The 25,019-nt window shown below is 51.8% G+C and overlaps 1 protein-coding gene across 2 annotated transcripts in view; it reads right to left on the bottom strand.

Moving 5' to 3' along the window:
• The window catches only part of LOC147116849 (alanine aminotransferase 2-like), a 269,062-nt gene extending 254,540 nt beyond the window's left edge, over nt 1-14,522 (bottom strand). Inside the window, exon 1 of one of the 2 annotated variants that reach the window (XM_085987256.1) lies at nt 14,381-14,522. The gene's annotated coding sequence lies outside the window, so the exon portion shown is untranslated. The remainder of the gene's footprint in view (nt 1-14,380) is intronic. The other variant, XM_085987253.1, reaches the window with a different exon arrangement.
• Between the last annotated feature and the right edge of the window lie 10,497 nt (nt 14,523-25,019).

The raw sequence follows: 25,019 nt of genomic DNA, 5'->3' as shown, positions 1-25,019 counted from the left end.
GAAGAGGCATACAACGAGAGCCGTCAAAGGAGCAGAAACATCATCGAGCAAACTATTGGGGTCCTCAAGCAGCGGTTCCGCTGCCTTGATCGTTCCGGCGGATCTCTGCAGTATTCGCCGCAACGGGTCTCCCAATTTGTCGTAGTTTGCTGCATGCTACACAACCTGGCTCTCCGCAGGATTCAGGCACTGCCACCTGACGTTGGACCACCACCTCAGGAGGAGGAGCAGGAGGAGCAGGAGGAGGAGGAGGAGGCGGAGGAGTACGTTCCCAGGAGGGAGCGACAAGGTCCAAGGGCCGTCCGTCGCCAGCTTATTGAACGTAACTTCTAAGCCCCTTGTCAGGGAATGCCTTGTGGCCATGAAGCAAGATGAATGCAGCCGCTCCGCAAGCCCTCAGCTGGCGAAGGCAACAAAGACTAACAAGAACAACCATGGACACTGTCTGAATAAAGATAAATTTATATTTGACCAAAATGAAACCCCTTCCCACATGAATCCCAAAAACAATCAACGGCCCCCACAAAAAGTGCAACAAACGACTCACTCCCACAACCTGGGGAGGAGTAACTCCACATTTGAACAAACCAGGCCTCAACCTCGGCCTTAACGCAAAAAACATACCCATAAACAAAACAACCATGGGCAAAATAAAGATGTCCACCGCCATATAAAATGAAAGCTGGCCACACCCTCTACTTAGTGGCCCGCGAGGGCGAGACCTTGTCCCGCCTTTTGGCGCCCCTGCCCGGCCTGCTGCTCCTCCGCAAGCTCTGCCCAGTGGCTGCTGCGAGGCTGGGGGAAGGCGCCTGAGGGTCAGATGTCCTTCCGCCAGATGGCCTTGGGGGGCGGCCTACACGGGCTTTGGGCCTCGAGGGGCCGGCTGTTGATTGGCGCACATGTGCATGCCCACCATCAGCTCCAGCCGCTTGCCGTTGACGCTCCACTGGGGGAGTGGCGGCGACGGATGGCGCAATGTGGGCAAGCTGGCGTATTGGAGGCGCTGGCTGGTGATGTCGCACGCTGGCACTCGCCCGAGCACGCACTGCACGATCCGCACCAATCAGCCGAAGGGCGGATCGCTGTGCTGCTGCAGCGCGGCGGGTGTCCTGGCGATGCCTGGCTGAGGCAGCGCGTGTGGCAGCAGTGAGTGCCCCGGTTGCCCTGGTCTGCGCCCGCATCACATCCGCCACTGACTTGACGGCATCAACCAGCGACTCCATCGCCGGAGGCATCCGTTCCACTACCTCCATCATCATCCGGCCACTCTCGGCATTTGATGCCCCAAACTCCCGCACACTGGTCGCCAACGACTCGATGGCCTCAGGCATCTGTCCCACCACCTGCATGAGCTCTGTGTGGCGGCGGTCCGAATCCTCAGCCATTTGTTCCAGCTGGCGCACCTCCTCCGAGGTGAAGGTGGCCGGACTGGAGGCGGGACTCTCCCGCTGGGGAGCAGGGGTCCGAGCTAGGCGACCCTTGGCACGTTGCTGGCGCCGAATGTCTGCAGCAACTGCAATCCCCTCCAATCCTTCCCCCCTCTGGGGGGAAGGCCGCGGCCCACCCGCAGCCCTCCTGGGTGGCTGGACGCCACTGGTCCCAGCAGCTGCACTCCCCTCCGAAAGTTGCTTCAGGCTCTCGTCCAGGGAAGACGTGTCCAACACTTCGCCCTCTGCTGCGGGACCTGAGTCCTCCCCTGATGGTCCGGGTTGCTCTTCCTCCTCCTCCTCCTCCTCCTCCTCCTGTTCGGAGGGGCTGTCACTGGCAGCTTCAGGGAGCTCTTCATCACCAGCTGAAAGCAGGAAGGCACAAGAGTAGCTTCAGAGTGAGGAGAGGGCGCCAGCGAGGGAGTCATGACTGGTAGCATTCAGCGCATTGGTGGCACAGTGGCAAAGGAGGTAGCTCGGATGTGCAAGTGCGACGAGAGAGGGCCAAAAGGCGAGGTCCTTACCATTGCCGGGCAGCGGAGGGTCGGCTTCTCCGCACGCTCTGGGCACAATCACGCGGCCTCCCATGAGGCCACTCACGCGCTCCTCCAGGGGAGTGAGCTTCTGGAACTTGGCGCGGCCTCCCCCGGTGATGTCGCGGCGCTTGCGATTATTCGCAAGTTTAGCCTGCAAGAGAAAGGACGGGCTCTAAGTACGGTGTGTAGCCGTGACGTAGTGTGCACTGCCTCCCATGGTGGAATAGCTTGGCCAGAGTGTAGCCGTGATGTAGTGTGCACTGCCTCTCATGGTGGAATAGCTTGGCCAGTGTGTAAAGTGCAGAATGTGCAATTGATGCTCATGACTGTCCCAAAGCTGCTGGCTGAGGGCTGCCCATTAGGCCTTTCAGGTCCCTTTGCCCATCATGTCAGGTGTACATGCAAGAATGAGGAGGCGAGTGGAAAGGGTACTCACCCTGACAATCCTGGTCAGGTCATTGTATTTCTTCCGACATTGCACCTTGTCCCTGGGGGCATCGCCGTAGGACGACACCCTGGTGGCGATCTCCCTCCAGGCTTTGGTGTAGACGTGGTGGGTGGGATTCCTGCCATTGTCTGGGAACAAGATCCTGCGCCTCTTCTCCAATGCTGTCAGCATGATATCCAGATCACGCTCTGAGAAGCGCAGGGCACGCTCACGGGCCTTATCATGCGTTGCCATGGCTCCTTGGCCTCAGCAGCAGTGTTGAGGCCTAGTTTGAAAGCTGCAGTGTGCAGGGCATGGCAGCAGACCAAATCGTCCCTTCCCCCTTTAAGAGCTGGCCGGCGCCACGGGGTCTGCTGTCAATCAAAAAATGACCGCACCCGCGCTGCGCCCCGCCTCGGCACTATCCCTCTGCACCGCCGGCTTAGCGCCTAAAGATAGTCATGTAATGCCTCTTTTAGCGCTCCAGCAACCTCTTAGGGCGAAGCAACTGAATTTCGACGAAGGGGGCGCAACTTTGGGGCGGGCGCTTTAGTCGGGCAGGCGCTAACGTTAGCGCCCCAAAACTGGCTATACTGAATTTCTAGGCCCTAGTGTATTTAATATTCTTTAATTTAAAGGGAGTAAAGGGAGTAAATTAAGAGTAGGACATGGGAGGGCAGCTCGGCACCATGGTGTGCTCCTCCTGTGCTATGTGGGAAGTCAGGGACACTTTTGGTGTCCAGGGTGAACAAGTGTGCAGGAAGTGTCTCCAGCTGCAGCTACTCGAAATCTGCGTTTCGGAGCTGGAGCTGCGGCTGGAGTCACTGTGGAGCATCCGCGAAGCTGAGATCTTCGTGGATAGCACGTTTAATGAGGTGGTCACACCGCAGGTAAAGAGTGCACAGGCAGACAGGAAATGGGTGACCACCAGACAGAGTAAAAGAACTAGGAAGGTAGTGCAGGAGTCCCCTGGGTCCATCTCCCTCTCCAACAGTTTTGGATACTGCTGGGGGAGATGGTTTCTTAGGGGAATGCAACAAGAGCCAAGTCCGTGGCACTACGAGTGGCTTAATTGCACAGGAGGAGAGGAAAAAGAGTGGGAGAGCAATAGTGATAGGGGATTCTATCGTAAGGGGAACAGATAGACGTTTCTGTGGCCACAGACGTGACTCCAGGATGATATGTTGCCTCCCTGGTGCCAGGGTCAAGGATGTCACTGAACGGCTGCAGGGCATTCTGAAGGGGGAGGGCGAACAGTCAGAGGTTGTGGTTCATATTGGTACCAACGACATGGGTAGAAAGAGGGATGAGGTCCTGCAACAAGAATTTAGGGAGCTAGGTAGCAGATTAAAAAGCAGGACCTCAAAGGTTGTAATCTCTGGATTACTCCCAGTGCCACGTGCTAGTGAGCATAGGAATAGGAGGATAGAGCAGATGAATGCATGGCTAAAGAGTTGGTGCAGGAGGGAGGGCTTTAGTTTCCTGGATCACTGTGCCTGCTTCTGGGGAAGGTGGGACCTGTACAAGTCGGACGGGTTGCACCTGAACTGGAACGGGACCAACATCCTTGCGGAGAGGTTTGCTAGTATTGTTGGGGGGGGTTAAACTAACTTGGCAGGGGGATGGGATACGGAGTGGAGCTGTAGTAGGATGTGATGCACAGCCAAATATAGAGGAAAAAACAAGTCAGCCTGGAAGGCAGAGCAAATATGTAACGGCACAAGGGAGTATGGCAAGGCTGGATGGCATTTATTTGAATGCAAGGAGTCTTGCAAGTAAGGCAGATGAATTGAAGGTGTTGATGAACACATGGGAGTATGATGTTGTTTCTATCACAGACACAAGGTTGAGGGAGGGGCAGGACTGGCAGCTCAATATTCTGGGGTATAGAATCTTCAGGCGAGACAGAGGGGGGTGTAAAAGAGGAGGGGGTGTCGCAATATTAATCAAGGAGTCAATTACTGCTGTAAGGAGGGATGATATCTTAACAGGTTCCTCTAATGAGGCCATATGGGTAGAACTTAAACAAAAAGGGGGCAAGCACTTTGCTGGGAGTGTACTATGGGCCCCAAACAGTCAGGGGGAGATAGAGGAACAGATATTTAGGCAATTCTCAGGGAAGTGTAGAAATTATTGGATAATAATAGTAGGGGATTTCAACTTCCCCAATATTAACTGAGATAGTCAGAGTGCGAAAGGCTTAGAGGGTGCGGAATTCTTAAAGTGCATCCAGGAGAGCTTTTTGAGCCAGCATGTAGAAAGTCCTACAAGAGAGGGGGCGGTACTGGACCTAATTCTAGGGAATGTAGCTGGGCAAGTGGTAGAAGTGTCAGTAGGAGAGCATTTTGGTGACAGTGACCATAATTCGGTGAGATTTAAGGTAGTCATGGAAAAGGATGAAGATGGGCCGGAAATAAAGGTTCTAAATTGGGGGAAGGCTGATTTTAATATGATAAGGCAGGATCTGGCCAAAGTGGACTGGGATCAGCTACTTGTAGGAAAATCCACATCAGAGCAATGGGAGTCTTTCAGAAAGGAAATAGAGAGAGTACAACGCCAACATGTTCCTGTAAAGGTCAAGGGTGGGACCAACAAGCCCAGGGAACCCTGGATGTTAAAGGACATAAGAGAATGGATTAGGAAAAAAAGGGAGGCTTTTGGCAGATACAAAGGACTAAAAACAGTCCCAGAGGAGTATAGAAAGTGCAGGGGGGTACTTAATAAAGAAATTGGGAGAGCGAAGAGGGGGCATGAAAAAACACTGGCGGGCAAAATAAAGGAAAATCCCAAGGTGTTTTATAAGTATATTAAGGACAAGAGGATAACCAGGGAAAGAGTAGGGCCCATTAGGGACCAAAGTGGCAATCTGTGTGTAGAGCCGGAAGATGTAGGTAAGGTTTTAAATGAATATTTTGCATCACTATGGAGAAGGACGATGTAGGCATAGAAATCAGGCCGGGGGATTGCGATATACTTGAACAGGGGAGGTGCCAGAGGACTGGAGAACAGCTAACGTAGTACCATTGTTCAAGAAGGGTAGTAGGGATAAACCAGGGAATTACAGGCCAGTGAGCCTAACATCAGTGGTAGGGAAATTATTGGGAAAAATTCTGAGGGACAGAATTAGTCTCCACTTGGAGAGGCAAGGATTAATCAAGGATCGTCAGCATGGCTTTGTCAGGGGGAGATCACGTCTAACCAATTTAATTTAATTTTGAGAGGGGGTGATTAGGTGTGTGGATGAGGGTAGTGCAGTTGATGTAGTCTACATGGACTTTAGTAAGGCTTTTGACAAAGTCCTGCATGGGAGACTGTTCAAGAAGGTAAGAGCCCATGGGATCCAGGGCAATTTGGCACATTGGATCCAAAATTGGCTTAGTGACAGAAGGCAGAGGGTGATGGTTGAAGGTTGTTTTTGTGACTGGAAGCCTGTGTCCAGTGGTGTACCTCAAGGATCGGTGCTGGGTCCTTTGCTGTTTGTAGTGTACATTAATGATTTAGATATGAATGTAGGAGGTATGATCAGTAAGTTTGCAGATGACATGAAAATTGGTGGAGTGGTAAATAGCGAGGAGGGAAGCCTCAGGCTACAGGACGATATAGACGGGTTGGTTAGATGGGCAGAACAGTGGCAAATGGAATTTAACCCTGAAAAGTGTGAGGTGATACATTTTGGGAGGACTAACAAGGCAAGGGAATAGACAATGAATGGTAGGACCCTAGGAAGGACAGAGGATCAGAGAGACCTTGGTGTGCATGTACCTAGATCCCTGAAGGCAGCAGGACAGGTAGATAAGGTGGTTAAAAAGGCATATGGGATACTTGCCTTCATTAGCTGAGGCATAGAATATAAGAGCAGGAAGGATATGATGGAGCTGTACATAACTTTCAAAAGGGAATTGGATACATACTTGAAGGATAAATGTTCAGGGCTCTGGGGAAAGAGCAGGGGGAGTGGGACTAATTGGAGAGCTGCTTCAAAGAGCCGGCACAGGCTCGATGGGCCGAATGGCCGCCTATCGCGTTACCCAGTGGGTTACTTGTATTTTTACTGCAGCAACCAACATAACAAAAACCGATTATCTGGGCATTTTCGCATTGCTGTTTGTGGGAGCTTACTGTGCGCTAATTGGCTGCCGTGTTTCCTGCATTACAACAGTGACTCCACTTCAAAAGTACTGTAAAGCACTTTGAGACGTCTGGTGGTCGTGAAAAGCGCTATATAACTGCAAGTGTTTCTTTCTAAGCACAATGTTGATGATTTTATAGATCTACACACTATAACCGTGGCTGCAGTGTGTACCATCTACAAGATGCACTGCAGCAACTCGCCAAGGCTTCTTCGGCAGCACCTCCCAAACCTGCGACCTCTACCACCTAGAAGGACAAGGGCAGCAGGCGCATGGGAACACCACCACCTCCAAGTTCCCTTCCAAGTCACACACCATCCTGACTTGGGAAATATATCGGCCGTTCCTTCATCGTCGCTGGGACAAAATCCTGGAACTCCCTCCCTAACAGCACTGTGGGAGCACCTTCACCACACGGACTGCAGCGGTTCAAGGAGGTGGCTCACCACCACCTTCTCAAGGGCAATTAGGGATGGGCAATAAATGCTGGCCTTGCCTGCGACACCCACATTCCGAGAAAGAATAATAATATAAACCCCTATGGCCTAGAAATGTGACTGCAGTGGAGCTGAATATCAGGCGCTGTGTATAACGGACCGCCGATCTGATACCGCACGCCTTGCGTCACCGCCCGAGATGAATTTCTAGGCCTATATCTCTTTCCTGATCAACACATTGGGGCTGATTGGCCAATCGATGAGTTGTGATGACCACAGGGAGTGCTGGTTGGGAACTTGTGGACCCTCAGGCCTTGATTAAAATCAATGGCTGGAACGTCAGGGGCCACCTCCCGAGCAGCACTCCCTCTGCGGGCCGTGACAGACCGGGAGCAGCCCATCAGGGAAGCAACCCCAGTGCTCCATTTAACATAGACTCTGGAGGAGAAATTCAGTTGTTAGCGCCAGCCGTTAGCACCTTAAGAGGGCGATAAGTGGGGCGCGAAGCGGCTAGCGCCCAGGCGCGGCGAGACCGGCGCCTTTTGCGACATTGCGCGGACATTTAGCGGCGACGCAAAACCGCATCGCCCGCTCAGCTGCGCGCGCAGATCCTGATGTCATTTCATGGTGCAACGCACTTGGGGCGCCCCGAACCGGACATTCAGTGGCGCCCCCCTCCTTTCCGCCTGTCGCTCCCAGCGACTGGTTGAGTGGAACGGTTCCCAGTCGCTGTGGGGCTGGGGGGGCGCTATTTAAAGGGGGCTCTTCCTGGCTTCTTTGTGGTAGCCATTTTTGGACCACTCCTTCTGTGAGAGAGAGAGGGATTTGCAGAGAGACAAAGGGAGAGAGCTTTCTGCATTGAGTCAGCGCTCGCACAGGTACTTCTGGCTTCTGACCAGAACTTTGTAGTTGGTTTACTTTTTCACTGGCATAACCTTGAGTGGCCACATACTATGGGGGCTGCAATGGGTGGAAACGTTGGGTTTTTCCATTACATTGAGAGGGCTCAGAGACGCCGAGAGAGAGTGCCAATCATGGCCAGACGGAGGAGGGCCAACAGGCGTCGGTACAGGAGGCCTTACCCTCCCAGGGTATTCCGCCAGCAGTTCTCCTACCTCAACATGTCTGAGGAGCAGTGTATTCGGAGGCTTCAATTCAGCAGGGAGGTGGTCACTGAGCTCTGCCACCTGCTTCAGCCAGATCTGCAGCCTCAACTGAGGAGCAGGACATCTCTGTCGGTGGCAGTGAAGGTGACAGTGGCTCTCAACTTCTATGCCACCGGCTCCTTCCAATCCGCTACTGGGGACATTGCCAATGTCTCGCAGTTCGCGGTGCATTGCTGCATCCGCCAAGTCATGAATGCCCTCTTCAAAAGGAGACATCAGTACATTTCCTTCCCCATGACCCTGGACAAGCAACAAGACCGCGCAATGGGATTTGCAAGAATAGCAGGCTTCCCCAAGGTCCAGGGTGCCATTGACTGCACGCATATGGCTTTGCGGGTGCCTCAAGAGAATGCCGAGGATTACCGCAACCGGAAGGGGTTCCATTCGTTGAACGTGCAGTTGGTGTGTGACCACAGACAGCTGATACTAGCTGTCAATGTCCGTTTTCCAGGCAGCAGCCATGACACCTTCATCCTATGGCAGACTTCTGTGGCAGACCTTTTCGAAGCCCCGGCTCACCCAGGAGGCTGGCTTCTCGGGGACAAGGGCTATCCTCTGTGCACCTGGCTGATGACCCCACTCCATGCGCCCAGCACCCCTGCTGAAGAACGATACAATGACAGCCATCAACCGACCAGGAACATCATTGAGCACACAATCGGCGTGCTAAAGCAACGGTTCCGCTGTCTGGACCACTCTGGAGGAGCCCTTCAGTACTCGCCTGAGCGAGTCTCCCATTTCATTGTTGTGTGCTGCATGCTGCATAACCTGGCAATCCTCAGGACTCAGCCACTGCCACCAGGCATTGGAGCACCAGCAGAGGAGGAGGAGGAGGAGGAGGAGCAGCAGCACTAAGACGGGAGGGAGGCACAAAGTGCAAGGGCCGTCCGTCAGCGGCTTATAGCAAGTCGGTTCTAGGCCCCCTCTGAGGGAATGGCTTGTGCCATTGAAAGAACATGAATGGAACCGTTCCGCAAACCCTGAGCCGGTCAAGGCAACAAATAGTTCAAAGGGCAAACATGCACATTCTGAATAAAGACACTTCTTTATTTAACAAACTGTGTGCCCTTCCCGCATGACAAAATAATAGAGAGAAACCCCAAAAAAAGCAGTCAGTCACATAACTGGCTCTCACAACCTGGAGACAATGAACAAAAGAGTTAACAAAAAATGACCACGATCCCCGGCCTTCACTAAAACATTTAACAGCATTTTGCCACACCTCCTACTTTTTGCCCTTCGAGGGTGATCTGCTTCGCTTGCAAGATTCGCCCCTTCCCACCCTGCAGCTCCTCCGCAATGGGACCCCAGTGGCTGCAGCAAGGCTGGGGGAAGGCTGCTGAGTGTCAGAAACTGAGACTGCAGATGCCCTTGAGGTACGGCCTGGACCAGCTCTGGGCCTGGAGGGCCCGGCTGCTGACTGCTCCAACTCTGCATGGGCGGCAGCAGTCTGTCCTACGGGTGGTGGCAGCTGCAGTGGAGGAGTGACAGTGCTGGCAGCAGGAATGCTGCCATCCTGACAGAGGACAGCCACTCCCTGGTCCGACGAGACACTGGCACTCCCACGAGGCAGCACTGCAGCATGCGGAGCAATCTGCTGAAGCACAGACTGCTGGCCTTCTGCGGCGCGGCGAGGGCCCCGGCGATTCGTGCCCGATGCAGCGAAGTTGGCAGCAGTCAGTGCTCGTGTGGCCTCAATCCGTGTCTGCATGAGACCAGCCACTGACTGCATTGCACCACTAAGCACTTGTGTGGCAGCCGCCTGTACTGCACCGAAGTCCTGAAGACTCCTTGCCTGTGCGGCCCTGAAGTCCTGCAGACTCCTTGCCTGTGCTGCCCCGAAGTCCTGCAGACTCCTGGCCTGTGCTGCCCCGAAGTCCTGGACACTCCTTGCCAGTGACTCAATGCATTCGGGCATCCTTGCCACTGCAGCCATGAGCTCAGTGTGCCTGTGCTCCGCCTGGGCACCCATTTCAGCGAGGAGCCGCACCTCTTCTTGGGCCCCGGAGCTTCACCCTCCTCAGACCCTTCCCCCCTGCTCCACTCCAGGGAAGACGAGTCCCCATTATGGCCATGGGCTGCCTTAGCTGAGGGTGGCACTGATGGTCCAGCTTCCTCTTCCTCCTCGCCTTCAGATTCACTCACAGTGGCAGCTTGAGGGCCCGCCTCCTCACCTGGCGATTCACCATCTGAAAGCAGGGAAGTGCAAGAGTTGCTTTAGCGTGAGGACAGGGCGGCAGCGAGGGAGGCATGAGTGCTGCAATGCCCTGCATTGGTTCGATAGTGGCAAAGGATGCTGGTGTGAGGCACAAGTGGAAGGAGAGAGGTCAAAAGGTGGTGACCTTACCATTGCTGTCCAGAACGGGGTCGGCATCTCCAGTGGTGATGGGGCCAATCATCCGGCCTGCCATAATGCGCTGGACTCGCTGCTCCAGATCGCTGAAGTCTTTAAGACGAGGCCGGCTTCCCCCGGTCCGTTGCTGCTGCCTCCTATTATGGGCCAGCTTGGCCTGCAAGAGAGAGGACGGGCTCTGAGTAGTGTGAAGCCCTGATCTTGGCTGCACTGCCTCCCATGGTCAAATAGCCCTTACAGTGTGAAGCCCTGATCTTGGCTGCACTGCCTCCCATGGTTGAATAGCCCTTAGTGTGTAAAGTGGTGAATGTGCGTGTGAGTTTCATGAAATGCCCATAGGTGTTGGATGAGGGCTGGGCATTGGGGCTTTCAGGACCCTTTGGCCATAAAGTGAGGTGCACATGCAGGGATGAAGAGGATTCTGAAAAGGGCACTCACCCTGACGACCCGAGTGAGGTCGTTGAACTTCTTCTTGCATTGCACAGGGGTCCTAGGCACCATGCTGCTGGAGGTCACTCTGTGAGCCACCTCCCTCCAAGCTTTGCGATAGTCGTTGGGCAGCGGCCTCCTGCCACTGTCTGGAAACAGGATAGATCGCCTGCGCTCCACCGCGCCAACCAGAACCTGCAGGGCCCCCTCACTGAACCGCTGTGCTCGCTCCCTGGCCCTCTCCATGGTCCTAGGCTTAAGAATGTGGCAGCAGGTCTGTCCAGGCCGAGAATCAGGGCTCCAATGTGCAGGGCGTGGCTGCAATCCAAATCGACCCTCCCCCTTTAAGAGCTGACCGGTGCCAGCGTTTCTGCCTGCAATCGCTAACTGGCCGCACCTGCGCTGCGCCCGCCCTTGGTGGTAGCGCCTCGCTTCTCCGGCTTAGCGTCTTAGGACAGTCGTGCAGCGCCTGCTTTAGCGTTCCAAGCACCTCCTGGGGCGAAGCAGGCCAATTTCGCTGAAGGTGGCGATAATTTGCGCCGGGCGCTAAATTTTGCGCCCGCTCGACTATAACGCCCCAAACGTGACGATACTGAATTTCTAGGCCTCTGTCTTTTCGCACTGAAGGCAAAAGACTAAGGGCTCAATTTTCATTGAGCCGTGGAGGCAGGATTGGAGGCGTGTGGGGGGTTAAAATCGCAAAAACTGGCGGGCGGGCTCCCCGCCCCGCCTGGTTCCTGACTCCGAGCAATTTTAACTCAGTCGTGTCTGATGGTCCCGACTGGTCTTTAAGGCCCTTAACAACCACTAAATGGCCTCTGTAATCCTATTTTGAAAGGCCCTTGCGAATTTAACCCTTTTCCCACGTGAAACACCTGGTGGGAAACACGATGGTGAAACCTGGCGGGAGCAGTATTGGATTGCTGACTATCACCTGCAGGTCAACCATTAAAGAGGAGATTTGATCAGCCATCATTTGTAGGTGGCAGGACTTTGTGGTCTCAGGTCTGGGGCAACTTTTAGAAGGCATAACCACACCTGTGGAAGGTTGAAGCCTGACACCCATCTCCAGTGTGACCTCCTGGGAAACCCCTCTCGCCACCTTCACACAGCGCTTCCTCAACTGAGGCATATACCAGAAGCATGGGAGCCATTTATTTCCTTCCCATCTGGGCATTAGACGAGTTCGAGCACCAGCCACGGCAGCAGCAGAACCAGGAACAACAGCAGCACCAACAGCAGGAGCATCAACAGGAGCGGCAAGCTGCTGCTCACCCACCTGAAGATGCACAGGCCAGAAGGCGCCAGCGCGCAACAACATTGCTGCCTGGGATGCAAGGGACGCACTCATCCTGGCCAGATTTGCTTAGCCTAGTCAAACAAACACTTTTGCCTCGCAGTTTCTTACCAGAGCATTGACAATGGCCCAGAACCAAAGGATTCCTAGCACTCTGACCACCATACTGACAGTTGCAACTATGCTTAAGGCCTCAATGTGAAAGTCCCAATAGCGAAATGACAGACGATACAACTGCAACATTTGCCATCAGAAATTTTATGTACATTACCGAAGTGATGGCATTTTTGCAGTAAACACAAAATTGCACCCAAGTGACTATTCTTGTGACTACTTGTGCAGAATTTTCCTCTTACACGTGCTCCTACGTGGTGCCTCCCCTGTGGCTTCAGCAGATGTGGAGGCCCCTTGCTCACTTTGCTGCTGCTCCTGTCTCGACACATTTGGCGGGCGTCCTCTGGGGTGGCGAGCCTGTGAGGGCTCGTCAACAGTCTGCTGCTCCTGCGGCTGTGCAGGGGTTGAGACGCCTATCTCACTTGGGTGTGGACTCCGGTGGGGCTCTGACCGAGGGCTTTGCAGTGGCATGGAAGTGTGAGCGCTTGGAGAGGAACCCCAACTTCCTTGAGGTCTGCCACCAACCTCCCTCTCATGGGTCAGGTCCCCCTCCGCGCCTGCAAGTGGCTGGAGAGCACCTTGCTGCACATCAGGGGGGCCATGGGGATCCGTATCTGCAATGGCAGTCCTACTCAGAAGGACTTCCATGAAGGTCTGGTTTCTCTGTTCAACTGATGCCCATCGCTCATTGACTGTCATTGGACACGACATTCCTCACCAGGGGCCCCGGTCTCTCCCTTTCTTAAACCCGTTCTCACAGTTACTCCCAGTCTCTTACATTCTCAGGATGTGGCGTCGCTGGCATTTATTGCCCATCCCTTGTTGCGGGATCATACAGCGCAGAAAGAGGCCATTCGGCCCATCGTTCCTGTTCTGACTCTATGAGAGAGGGCTCTCCAATTAGTCACATTCCCTGCTCTTTCCCCAGAGCCCTGCAAACTATTCCCCTTACATTCGCTTTTGAAAGTTACTATTGAATCTGCTTCCTTTCAGACAGCTCATTCCGGATCACAACAACTCGCTGCATAAAAAAAATTCTCCTCATCTCCCCCCTGGTTCTTTTGCCAATCACCTTAAATCTGTGTCCTCTGGTTACCGACCCTTCTGCCATTGGAAACAGATTCTCCTTATTTACTCTTTCAAAACCATTCATGATTTTGAACACCTCCATCAAACCTCCCCATACCTTCTCTGCTCTAAGGAGAACAATCCCAGCTTCTCCAGTCTCTCCACATAACTGAAGTCCCCCATTCCTGGAACCACTCTCGTAAACCTCCTCTGCACCCTCTCCCAGGCCTTGACATCCTTCCTAAAGTGTGGTGCCCAGAATTGCACACAATACTCCAGTTGGGAACTAATCAGTGTTTTATAAAGATTTAGCACAACTTCCTCAGTACTGCCCCTCCGACAGTGCAGCGCTTCCTCAGTACTGCCCCGCCGACAGTGCGGCACTCCCTCAGTACTGTACCTCCGACAGTTCGGTGCTCCCTCAGTACTGCCCCTCTGACAGTGCAGCGCTCCCTCAGTACTGCCCCTCCGACAGTGCAGCGCTCCCTCAGTACTGCCCCTCCGACAGTGCGGCGCTCCCTCAGTACTGCCCCTCCGACAGTGCGGTCCTCCCTCAGTACTGCCCCTCTGACAGTGCAGCACTCCCTCAGTACTGCCCCTCCAACAGTGCAGTGCTCCCTCAGTATTGCCCCTCTGACAGTGCGGCGCTCCCTCAGTATTGCCCCTCTGACAGTGCGGTGCTCCCTCAGTACTGCCCCTCCAACCGTGCGGCGCTCCCTCAGTACTGCCACTCCAACCGTGCGGCGCTCCCTCAGTACTGCCCCTCTGACAGTGCGGCGCTCCCTCAGTACTGCCCCTCTGACAGTGCGGCGCTCCCTCAGTACTGCCCCTCTGACAGTGCGGTGCTCCCTCAGTACTGCCCCTCCGATGGAGCACCCTTGATTATGTGCTCATGTCTTTGCAGTGGAACTTGAACCCAGGACCTTGTGACTCAGAGGGACACACATCGACTGTAAATATCAGCGAGGAATCAGACATTGTGGGTCGGTTACTCACTGTGCTGCTGGGACTGAGTGCTGTGTGGATCGACTCTAATGCAAAGTGAGGATGAGTCACTGATAAGGAATACTGAAAACAATCGCAGTTTTGCGAGTCGCTCCTTGAACTCACACTTGTTGCTCCCTCGACTTTTTGCCCATTTGGTCACATGATTTCAGGCTTCGTATGATTGTGCTGTCAATCTTATGACCTTTGTGTTTTGAGCCTCTAACTGGGATATCTCAATGACACCCTGCAGGAAGTTGTAAAATGATAGTATCACAACTATTTCTGCAGTGTTGACTATGCCAAACCTGTTTGCAATCTCTTCAATGCTCCATTAACCTTTTGAGGGCTATAGGATGATCGCTCCTTTTAAATAACTTTAATACAGTACATTCATTGGCATGGACACAAAGATACATGCATAGAATTTCCTACCCATTTCGAGAGTTGCCTTCTGACTCACCTTGGACTGGACAACAACTTGTATTTATTCTAGGCTTTGGCCGGTGCCAACATCAGTGGGTGCAGGGGCCTGAAGGATTTCTGGACTTTTTAAATGGATATGCACCTTTTTAAACTGGAGATGCACGTGGGGCTGCATTTCAAAAATGGAGTTTGGACTTTTGGGGCTCGAATTTCCAAGCCCTGAGGAGGCGGGTTGGGAGGCGGGAGTGGTGGGAAAATTGCAGAATCGGGGGGCAGGAACCCATCCCGCCCCCAACCCGCCTCCATACCAATGTCCCAGGAGGCGGGTACCTGACCTGTGCTGGGAGCCGCCTCCGAGGCGGGAAGGGGATTAGTGCCAATTAACTGCCTGTTAACAGGTAGTTAACGCAGTTTTTTTTGCCTAATCCCTATTTTTAACCCTGAAGTGTGGGCTTCCCGACGGCTCTGAACCACGCCAAGTTAGCGAGGCGGACCGTCGGTCTGAACGGGTTGGAGGGGTCGAGATGTCTGTTGTGCAGGTGAGTGATGGGTGCATGTGTGCAGAGGTAAGTGTGTGAGGTAAGTGTAAAGTGTTTTAATAAGTTTTACTTACCTTTACTTTCTCCTGCAGGTTTCCTTCCTTCAGTTTTCGGGAGTCCCTGAGCTCACCGGCACAGAAAGCAGAATGGCCGCTGAACTGTCAAAAGCTGCAGCCTCTGCTTTCTGGTCTGGAGAGATCTCTAACTGAGTCTGAGTAGAAGGACTCAAGTTCGAAGACAGACTGTCAGTGTTTGACCAGCTTCACAGAGCTGTCAAATGCTGATTTTTCATTTGTCAAAAGCTCTTGACAGATGAAATATCAATCGCTGACGTCACCAGTAACCAGGTGCCCCTTAATTGGCCTGCTGAGCCCGCTGGGCGGGTTTAACAAGGTCAATCAAGGGAAAATAGTGTGGGTTGGCCACAAGTCGATGGAGGCAGGACTAAAACCCAACAAGTGGGAGTCCCGCCTCCATCACGTCCCCATTGACAAAATCCAGCCCTTGGACTTTAAAAGGGACTTCCTGTTGGTTTCTGTGAAGATAGCAGGAACTGTCTGTCTTTTGGGTTGCCATGGGACCTGTCTCAACGCTGACATCATGAAAGGCAGGGGACTTTTCATATTCAAACTTGTGAGATTTGGGGAAAACCATCCTTTGGCCATGGAGCCGGGATGTCTGGATGGACAATGAGGTTTGGAGGCCAAAAATAACACCTCTGGACTCTCTCAATGAAGGAGCAGTCAAGAACTTAACAAACAGTTAGCAATTTGAGAACTGCTCATCTACAGTAATGGCCTACCATTGTTTTCTTCAAGATGACCAATCCAGGGCAGAGACAGCACCAGGTAAATCAACTAGCATCTCTGCGACCATGGTAACCAGGAACCACCCAGCCAGTTTTGTGTATTACACGGGGTATAAACATGCTGAACTTTGGGGATTGAGGGTTTGCTTTTTGGCTGTTGCTTGCTTGCTTTTCCTCTACCATCTAGAACGAGGTTCTCCACGTAACTACGCGTCTGCCAACTCTCCAGGAACGCTCGAAGTGAGTGCCTCGCTGTACCGCCTGAACGTAACTCTCTCGGCCTCATCGCATGCCTCTGTTAGGCACGGTTTTGTAGTGTATGTAACCGTTCCACCTTTAAGAGAACTATTTTAAGGGTTGCACTACTTTATCTTGGCTGCTGTATACTGTAATACCGGTGGTGACCACACCGGTATATAAGTGCTGTGTAATGATTTATTGGGCAGTTCCGCCCTGACCTTCGACCAGTAAAGACCTGTTAAATTTTACTCTTGTGGTCTGTGTATTAATTCTCAATATAACACACAGACTTAACAGTGGCGACGAGTACGATCTTACCCTGCGGCAGAGATACATCCAAGGCAGTTTAACGGGCGTCGAGAGGAGGCATCCGCCCTCATCATTCTGCTGAGAGAAGACTCGGGTCTGCAGAGCAACGGAAGAATTCTAACACGAAGCCTTCCATCAGCAACAGGCAGGATCATCCCTCCTATCACGGTGGTGGGTAAGCCGATCAGCGACGAACAGCGAGTCGGCCACGTTGACTGTGAAGTAGGGGAGGGAAAAACGGAGGAGATAAGGGCGGAGAACTCGACCACGGCCGGGGAAAAGAGCCGGACAGAAGTCGGGGCCAGAGGCACTGAGACTGGGGCAGCGTAAGGCACGGAAGCCGCGGTGAAGGCAAACACAGCCGGTGTGAGAGATCGGGCTGCAAGCGGGCTGGGAGATGCAACAGCGTCGAGAGCAAGCTCGACCGCGACCGGTAAAAAAGGCCGGGCAGCTACCGAGGCCGCGAGGTGCAGCGACTGAGAACCGCTTGCGCGGGAGAAAAAAAAAAAACCGCGGAGAACTCAGCCGCAGCCGGGGGGGAAAGGACCGGACTGCAAGAGGGGCTGGGAGGCACGATTCGAGAACCGCTGGGGAGGGCGAACGCAGCAATACGGCAATCGCCGTTACAGCCAGCGGGAGAGACAGAGCCCGAGCGAGCGAGCGAGCGAGCGAGACTGAGCGAGCGGGAGAGAGAAGAGACCGAGCGAGCGAGGGAGACCGAGCGAGGGAGACCGAGACCGAGTGAGGGAGACCGAGCGAGCGAGGGAGAACGAGACCGAGCGAGGGAGACCAAGCGAGGGAGACAAGAGACAGCCAGCGGGGGAGAAAGGCAAACGCGGGAAGCCGCCATTTTCGGAGGCGGGGAAGAAGACAAGCGCGGGAAACCGCCATTTTGAAAGTAGGCGGGGAAGAAGACAAGCGCGGGAAACCGCCATTTAAAAAAAAAGTTAAAGAAAAATTTCTTTGTGTTTTCTCAAGAAGATTGCGAGGATGCCTAAGCGTGGTAACATCAATGATTTCGATCCCGATGTTGAAGATTGGGCCACGTATGTAGAACGCATAGAGATATATTGTAAGGCAAATAAAATATCAAATGAAGATAAAGCACTAACCTTACTAAACTCAATGGGTGCAAAGACATACGGGCTATTGAAGCATCTTCTATCACCAGCTAAACCGGCGGATCAGACTTTCGCTAATATTGTTGCTGTCCTGAAGGATCATTTGAACCCCACACCGCTGATGTTAGCGGAACGATTTAAATTTCATGCGAGAACGCAACTGAAAGAGGAAAGCAACGCGGAGTACTTAATTGAACTGCGTAAGCTAGCGAAATACTGTCAGTTTGGGGAAAGTCTGACAGAGGCACTGAGAGACAAATTCGTGTGCGGATTGTCGAAAGAAGGAACACAAAAGCGGCTGCTTGAAGAGAATGATCTTACACTTGATAAGGCTGTCACTATTGCAGCATCGCACGAAGCCGCAGCGAGAGGCACTGCGGAAATGCAGCTGAAGGCAGCGGTACTCAGCGTAGATCAAATGGCTTTGGGTACAACGAAATGTTATCATTGTGGTAAGACGACACACGACCAGAACCAATGCTGGTTTACAAACCAGGAATGTAGAAAATGTGGCAAGCTTGGTCACATAGCTAAAGTATGCCGGTCAGGAAAGAAGACCAGCAACAAAAAGTCACCGCAGAAAAAGTGCAGAAAGGTACATAAGGTGGCTGAGAAGAGTTCGGATGAACAGAATTCGGATTCAGACTCCAACAGCAAGGAACTGGGTAGTCTGAGGATTCACAATGTGAATAAGGAAGCTGACCGACAAACTATCTGGGTCACACTGCAGATTGCAGAAGTCCAAGTGAAGATGGAATTGGACACCGGATCGGCGTTGACGGTCATGAATAAGCAAGATTACAAAAAGTTATTCAAACATATTCCCCTATGGGATACGGAGATAGTATTACAGACATACACGGGGCAAAAAGTATACCCCATCGGAAAGATAAAAGTCAAGGTGATACACAAGGGCAAAGAACACCAAGGAATGGACTTATATGTACTACCTGAGGGAGGTCCACCACTTCTGGGACGGGAGTGGATCAGGAAAATAAATATGGACTGGCACTCCCTAAACGCAATAACGGTAGATTCCGGAAAGAAAGATGTCAAACCTGAACGATTGTCCAGAATATTGGATGAGGCTAAAGAGGTGTTCCAACAGGGACTGGGAACACTGAGAGGAATTAAGGCAAAAATCAAGATTGCAGAACATGCAAACCCCAAATTTTTCAAAGCCAGACCGGTACCTTATGCGATACGACCTGCTGTGGAAGCTGAACTGGAAGGGCTTGAACGTTCAGGAGTACTGTCTAAGGTGGACTGGAGTGAGTGGGCCATGCCCATTGTTCCCGTCATGAAGCGTTCATCGAGTAACAAGCCAGGGGAACCGGGGCAGGTCCGCATCTGTGGAGACTTCAAGATCACAGTTAATCCGGTGATTCACACGGTGCAATATCCGCTTCCGCGGATTGAGGATATCTTTGCTTCATTGTCTGGTGGGAAACACTTCACCAAGATAGACCTGGCGCAAGCGTACTTACAGATGGAAGTTGAGGAAGAGTCGCGCCAGTATCTCACAATCAACACGCACAGAGGCTTGTATCGATATAATAGACTGGTTTTTGGAGTGGCTTCGGCTCCAGCAATTTGGCAGAGGGCCATGGAGCAGGTCTTACAGGGGATTCCAAGCACTCAGTGTTACTTGGACGATATCCTGATTACAGGAGAGGACGAGGAGGAACACCTCGCAAATTTGAAACTGGTGCTCACCAGGTTGAAGGAATGTGGCCTTCGAGTTAATCGCCAGAAATGTGAGTTCTTTCAGAAACGGATCTCGTACTGTGATCATGTCATTGACCAGGAGGGGCTGCACAAGTCACCTGACAAGATCGAAGCTGTTGTGAAGGCTCCCACTCCGGAAAATGTATCCCAGTTGAGGTCGTTCCTAGGGTTGATTAACTATTACCATAAGTTTCTGCCAAATCTATCCACGGTGCTGCATCCGCTGAATGCTCTGTTGCAGAAAGAAGTACCATGGAAGTGGAACGAGGACTGTAAGAAGCCCTTTCACAAAAGCAAGGCATTGATCACCTCAGGAAGTGTTGGCTCACTTCAACCCAACGCTATCTATTCGCCTAGCTTGTGATGCTTCCCCTTATGGTATTGGAGCAGTACTCTCACACAAGTTGCCAAATGGCTCGGAAAGGCCAGTCGCATTTGCATCCAGATCATTGACCTCCGCTGAGCGCAACTATGCTCTGATAGATAGGGAGGCTCTCAGCCTTGTGTGGGGAGTAAAGAAATTCAATCATTACCTGCAGGGCAAGAAGTTTACACTGCTGACAGACCACCAGCCGTTGGTATCCATATTCAACCCTAAAAAGGGCGTTTCCATTATGACAGCGCAAAGGCTACAGAGGTGGTCCCTTTTCCTAGGGGCACACCAATATGACATAGAATACAAAGGGTCAAAACAGCATGGGAATGCTGACGGTTTATCGCGCCTACCGTTGCCAACGGTAGAAGAGGCGCCTACAGTGGACCCAGTGGAGATGTTCCACTCAACCATAGTGGAATGTCTACCAGTAACAAATTCTACGATCGAAAAGGAAACAAGAAATGACCCGACTCTCTCACGAGTCTACGATTTAACGGTGAAGGGATGGCCAGCACATGGTGAACCACTGTTGCCAGCATTTTCGCAAAGAAGAGAACAGCTGTCAGTGTGCCGAGGAACTTTGATGTGTGGATCCAGAGTGGTGATTCCACCCAAACTCCAGCATAAAGTGCTAAAGGAGCTTCACGAGGGGCATCTGGGTGGAGTGAAAATGAAGAACCTAGCCAGAGCGTTTGTGTGGTGGCCAGGTATCGATGGAGACATCGAAGAAATGGCCAAGAGCTGTCTAGGATGCCAGAAGGTCCAAAACGTCCCACCACAAGCTCCTCTACATCCATGGGAGTGGCCCTCATCTCCATGGCAAAGGGTACATATCGACTTTGCTGGTCCATTTATGGACTCAATGTTCTTAATCGCGGTGGATGCACACTCCAAGTGGCCGGAGGTAATAAAGATGTCCTCCACCACCACGGAAAAAACCATCACAGTATTAAGGACCATATTTGCCAGGAATGGGCTGCCGGAACAGATCTGTTCTGATAATGGACCGCAATTTGTGTCCGAAGAATTCAGGAAGTTCTTAAAAAACAATGGGGTTAAGCATTACACGTCCGCCCCATACCATCCCGCCACCAATGGATTAGCTGAAAGGTTTGTCCAGACCTTCAAGAAGGCCATAAAGGGCATGGGTAATGAAGACATAAATCTACAACATAAGGTAGATAACTTCTTGTTGGCGTACAGGAATGCAACACATGCGGTCACAAACCAAACTCCCGCCATGATGTTTTTCAATAGAAGACTAAGATGCCGGCTGGATTTGATCATGCCAAACATCAGAAGGGACGTAGAGAACCAGTAATTTCAAGGCATGAATGAAAGGCCAACTAGAACTGTTGTGTATGTAATATGTGTGCTACTTTGAACCTATGGACAGGACTGCACTACTTGTAGGGCGTAGTGATACGCAGTACCACTCCTGGCCATAGGGGTATAAATAGTACTGTGGGTACTGATCTCCCCTCAGTTCCCGCCTGTGGGCATGAAGTAAAGACCTACGTATAGTCCCTACCTCCAACCAGTAAAGACCTGTTTTATTGTTACTGATTAAGTCTGAGTATTAATTACTTGAACAACTCACAGATTTAACACTGGCGACGAGTCTGATTCGGACCCTGCGGCAGTCACTCCACGGCAGCTTCGTCCACAGCCAGGACGTTGCAGAGAGGTTTCCACCCTCTCCACCCCACTGGAAGACATCCTGACCTCGGAGCCTCCATCGGCGACCGTCAGCTTCTTCTCCAGCTTGGTGGTGGGTAAGCCGTTGTCTGAGCCGGGCAGCGACGCGACAGGCAGTCGACCGCGTTGGCCGCACGAACGGGGCTGGGGGAGCTGGAGGAATAGGGCGCGAGAGCCGCTTCGAGCGGGAGGCATTTCAACGGAGCGATCGCATCTCTTGATAAGAGCCGAGAGCCGCTTCGCGATCCAGCGATCGCATCCGCTGATAAGGGCCGCACTCGGGCGATCGCGGCGAAGATAAGGGCCGCACTCGGGGGCTGAAGGGAGACGGCGTTGGGGGACGGGTGAAGACCGCCAAGCGCGGGAAAACCGCCATTTTGTGGGCGGAGGACGACGGCAAGAGCGGGAAGCCGCCATCGTGGATAGCAGTAAAAAAAAAAAAAATCTGAGAAATTGCAAATCTACAATGCCTAAACACGGGAATATTAGCACCTTTGATAGTGACCTCGAAGATTGGGCCATATATGTTGAAAGAGTAAAAAATTATTGTAAGGCCAATAAAATTCGTGACCAAGATAAAGCTCTAACATTATTAAATTTAATGGGTGCGAAGACATACGGGCAATTGAAACACCTGTTATCACCAGATGAACCGGCGGATAAGACATTCGATGAGATTGTTACTGTCCTGAAAGATCATCTAAACCCCACGCCGCTGATGCTCGCGGAACGATTTAAATTTTACGACAGAAGGCAGCTACAGCATGAAAGCAATGCTGATTATTTGCTGGAATTGCGTAAATTAGCGAAATATTGCCAGTTTGGAACGGGACTGACAGAGGCACTTCGAGACAAATTTGTGTGTGGTTTATTTAAACAGGATACACAAAAGCGACTGCTCGAGGAGAATGAGCTGACGCTTGAGAAGGCGGTCACTATGGCAGCAGCACACGAAGCCGCAGCGAGAGGCACGGCAGTAATGCAGCTACGGTCACCGGAGCTCAGTGCACACAAATTGGGTGTGAGTTCTGGCAAATGTTATCGTTGTGGAAAGACAACGCATGATCAGAACCAGTGTTGGTTTAAAAACCAAGAATGTAGAACTTGTGGTAGGCTTGGACATATAGCTAGAGTATGCAGGTCAGGGAAGAAGACCAGCAACAAGAAGTCACCGCAAGGAAAATACGCAAAGGTACACAAGGTGACCGAACAGGAGTCCGATTTAGACGCTAGCAGTAATGAACTGGCTAGCTTAAGCTGTAATGAACTGGCTAGCTTAAGAGTACTCAACGCTGGTAAGGGTGCAGACCTCCAGACAATTTGGGTCACTCTTCAGATAGAAGGAGTCCAAGTAAAACTGGAATTGGACACTGGATCGGCATTGACGGTCATAAATAAGAAAGATTACGGAAAGTTATTCCAACATATTCCCCTACAGGATACGGGGATTATATTGAAAACATACACGGGGCAAAGAGTGTACCCCATCGGGAAAATAGAGGTTGCAGTGGTCCACAAGGGCGAAGACAGTCAAATAATGGACTTATATGTGATACCTGAAGGAGGTTCTCCACTACTAGGATGGGAGTGGATTAGGAAAATGAATATGGACTGGCATTTCCTACAAACAATAACGAGTGAGAACTCGGTGAAGATAGTCGGCCCAGACTCTGGAACGGATGATGGTAAGCCCAACTCAGGTGCAAAAGACAAAGTTTCAGCACAGAATTCCACTGAGCAACAACAACATAGTTTAACTGTGGATTCTGAGTCTGGCAAGTCTACTGATGTGCCCATTTCTGAGGGACACCGGGCTCGAACTCAACTCCATTTCAAACTACAACAGCAATTAGAACAAATGCTTCGCCGTTGTGAGCAAGAGTTGAATGCAACGAAAGAGTTCTTTGATATAGAGTTGGAGAATCTGGAAAGACAACAGAAGCAGCTGATGGAGAAAATGGAGCAGGAGCACACAAAACGTCTGATGTCAGAGGAGTTAGCGGTCAGCCAACTCCTGCATATGCTGAAGGACAGGACTCTGAAATGGGAAAAACTTGAACACGAACTTCAATATTCAAACGAAAGGGGTTCGGAGCTCTCAAAGGTTATTGGAAGAGCTGAGGTGGCAACACAGACTGAGATGACTGCAACAGAGCAGCCCTTGGATGCCAAAAGTACGCTGACTCACGTCAACGTAGAACAAGAGACCGCTGAAATAGCTGCTCCGGTAGAGGGATTGAATAGTCCGATCAATCAATCTCCAAAAGAAGTTGAAGTAGTAAAATCTCAAATGAGGTCATTAGTAAACGACTTGCTGAAAGCCCAGAAAAAGCTGGATGAAGAGGTACGCATGAAGAAGTCTCTTCAGGAAAGATGTCTGGACTTGGAACAAAAGCTGGCTAACGCCCAGCTGGGTATGGAGGAAATAGAAGACCCTCTCGCTGGCCTAGATCAGGACGACACCGAATATTACTATGTCCTGTCCTGCCCAACTTGTAACTTCGACTCCCACCATACAGAAATCATGGAGGAGCACCGAAAGTCTACGGAACATCGGGAGAAGGTGGCTCTACTACGGAAAAAGGAGGAAGAGAAGGAGGAACTGCGCATGCAGCTGGCAGCTGACAGTGGAGCCCAGAGAGTCTCCAAGAAGCAGAAAAGGAAAAGTCGAAACAGAAGATGACCCATCTGAACCATTATTACCTCTACCAGATCACACACGTGGTCCCTCCGAACGGAGCCAATTCAGTTCGGAAGTTCAAACTGTTAAATCCATGGAAGGACTATTGAATGAGTCACTCCAGCAACGTGAACCGACTACACCACAGAGATTGAATCTGTGAACTGTTTTCCGCAGAGACTGAATCTGTGATCTGTTTTGACATGAAGTTATCTATGTATCTATGTTATTCTGTTATGTAAACCTGAAGTTATATATGTATATAGGTTATTACGTTATGTTAAATGGGGAGATGACTGTAAAGCTAAGAAGGGAGGAATGTTGTGTATGTAATATGTGTGCTACTTTGAACCTATGGACAGGACTGCACTACTTGTAGGGCGTAGTGATACGCAGTACCACTCCTGGCCATGGGGTATAAATAGTACTGTGGGTACTGATCTCCCCTCAGTTCCCGCCTGTGGGCATGAAGTAAAGACCTATGTATAGTCCCTACCTCCAACCAGTAAAGACCTGTTTTATTGTTACTGATTAAGTCTGAGTATTAATTACTTGAACAACTCACAGATTTAACAATCTCGGGGGGGGTTGTGGGGCTGGAGGAGGGTGCAGAGATCTCGGGGGGGTTGTGGGGCTGGAGGAGGGTGCAGAGATCTCGGGGGTTGTGGGGCTGGAGGAGGGTTGCAGAGATCTCGGGGGTTGTGGGGCTGGAGGAGGGTGCAGAGA

Source organism: Somniosus microcephalus, chromosome 5 (genome assembly GCF_052327205.1).
Source record: "Somniosus microcephalus isolate GS21.2 chromosome 5, FLI_Smic_1.0, whole genome shotgun sequence".
In the NCBI taxonomy this organism is placed as follows: Eukaryota; Metazoa; Chordata; class Chondrichthyes; order Squaliformes; family Somniosidae; genus Somniosus; species Somniosus microcephalus.
This window is presented reverse-complemented; position numbering and strand designations above follow the sequence as displayed.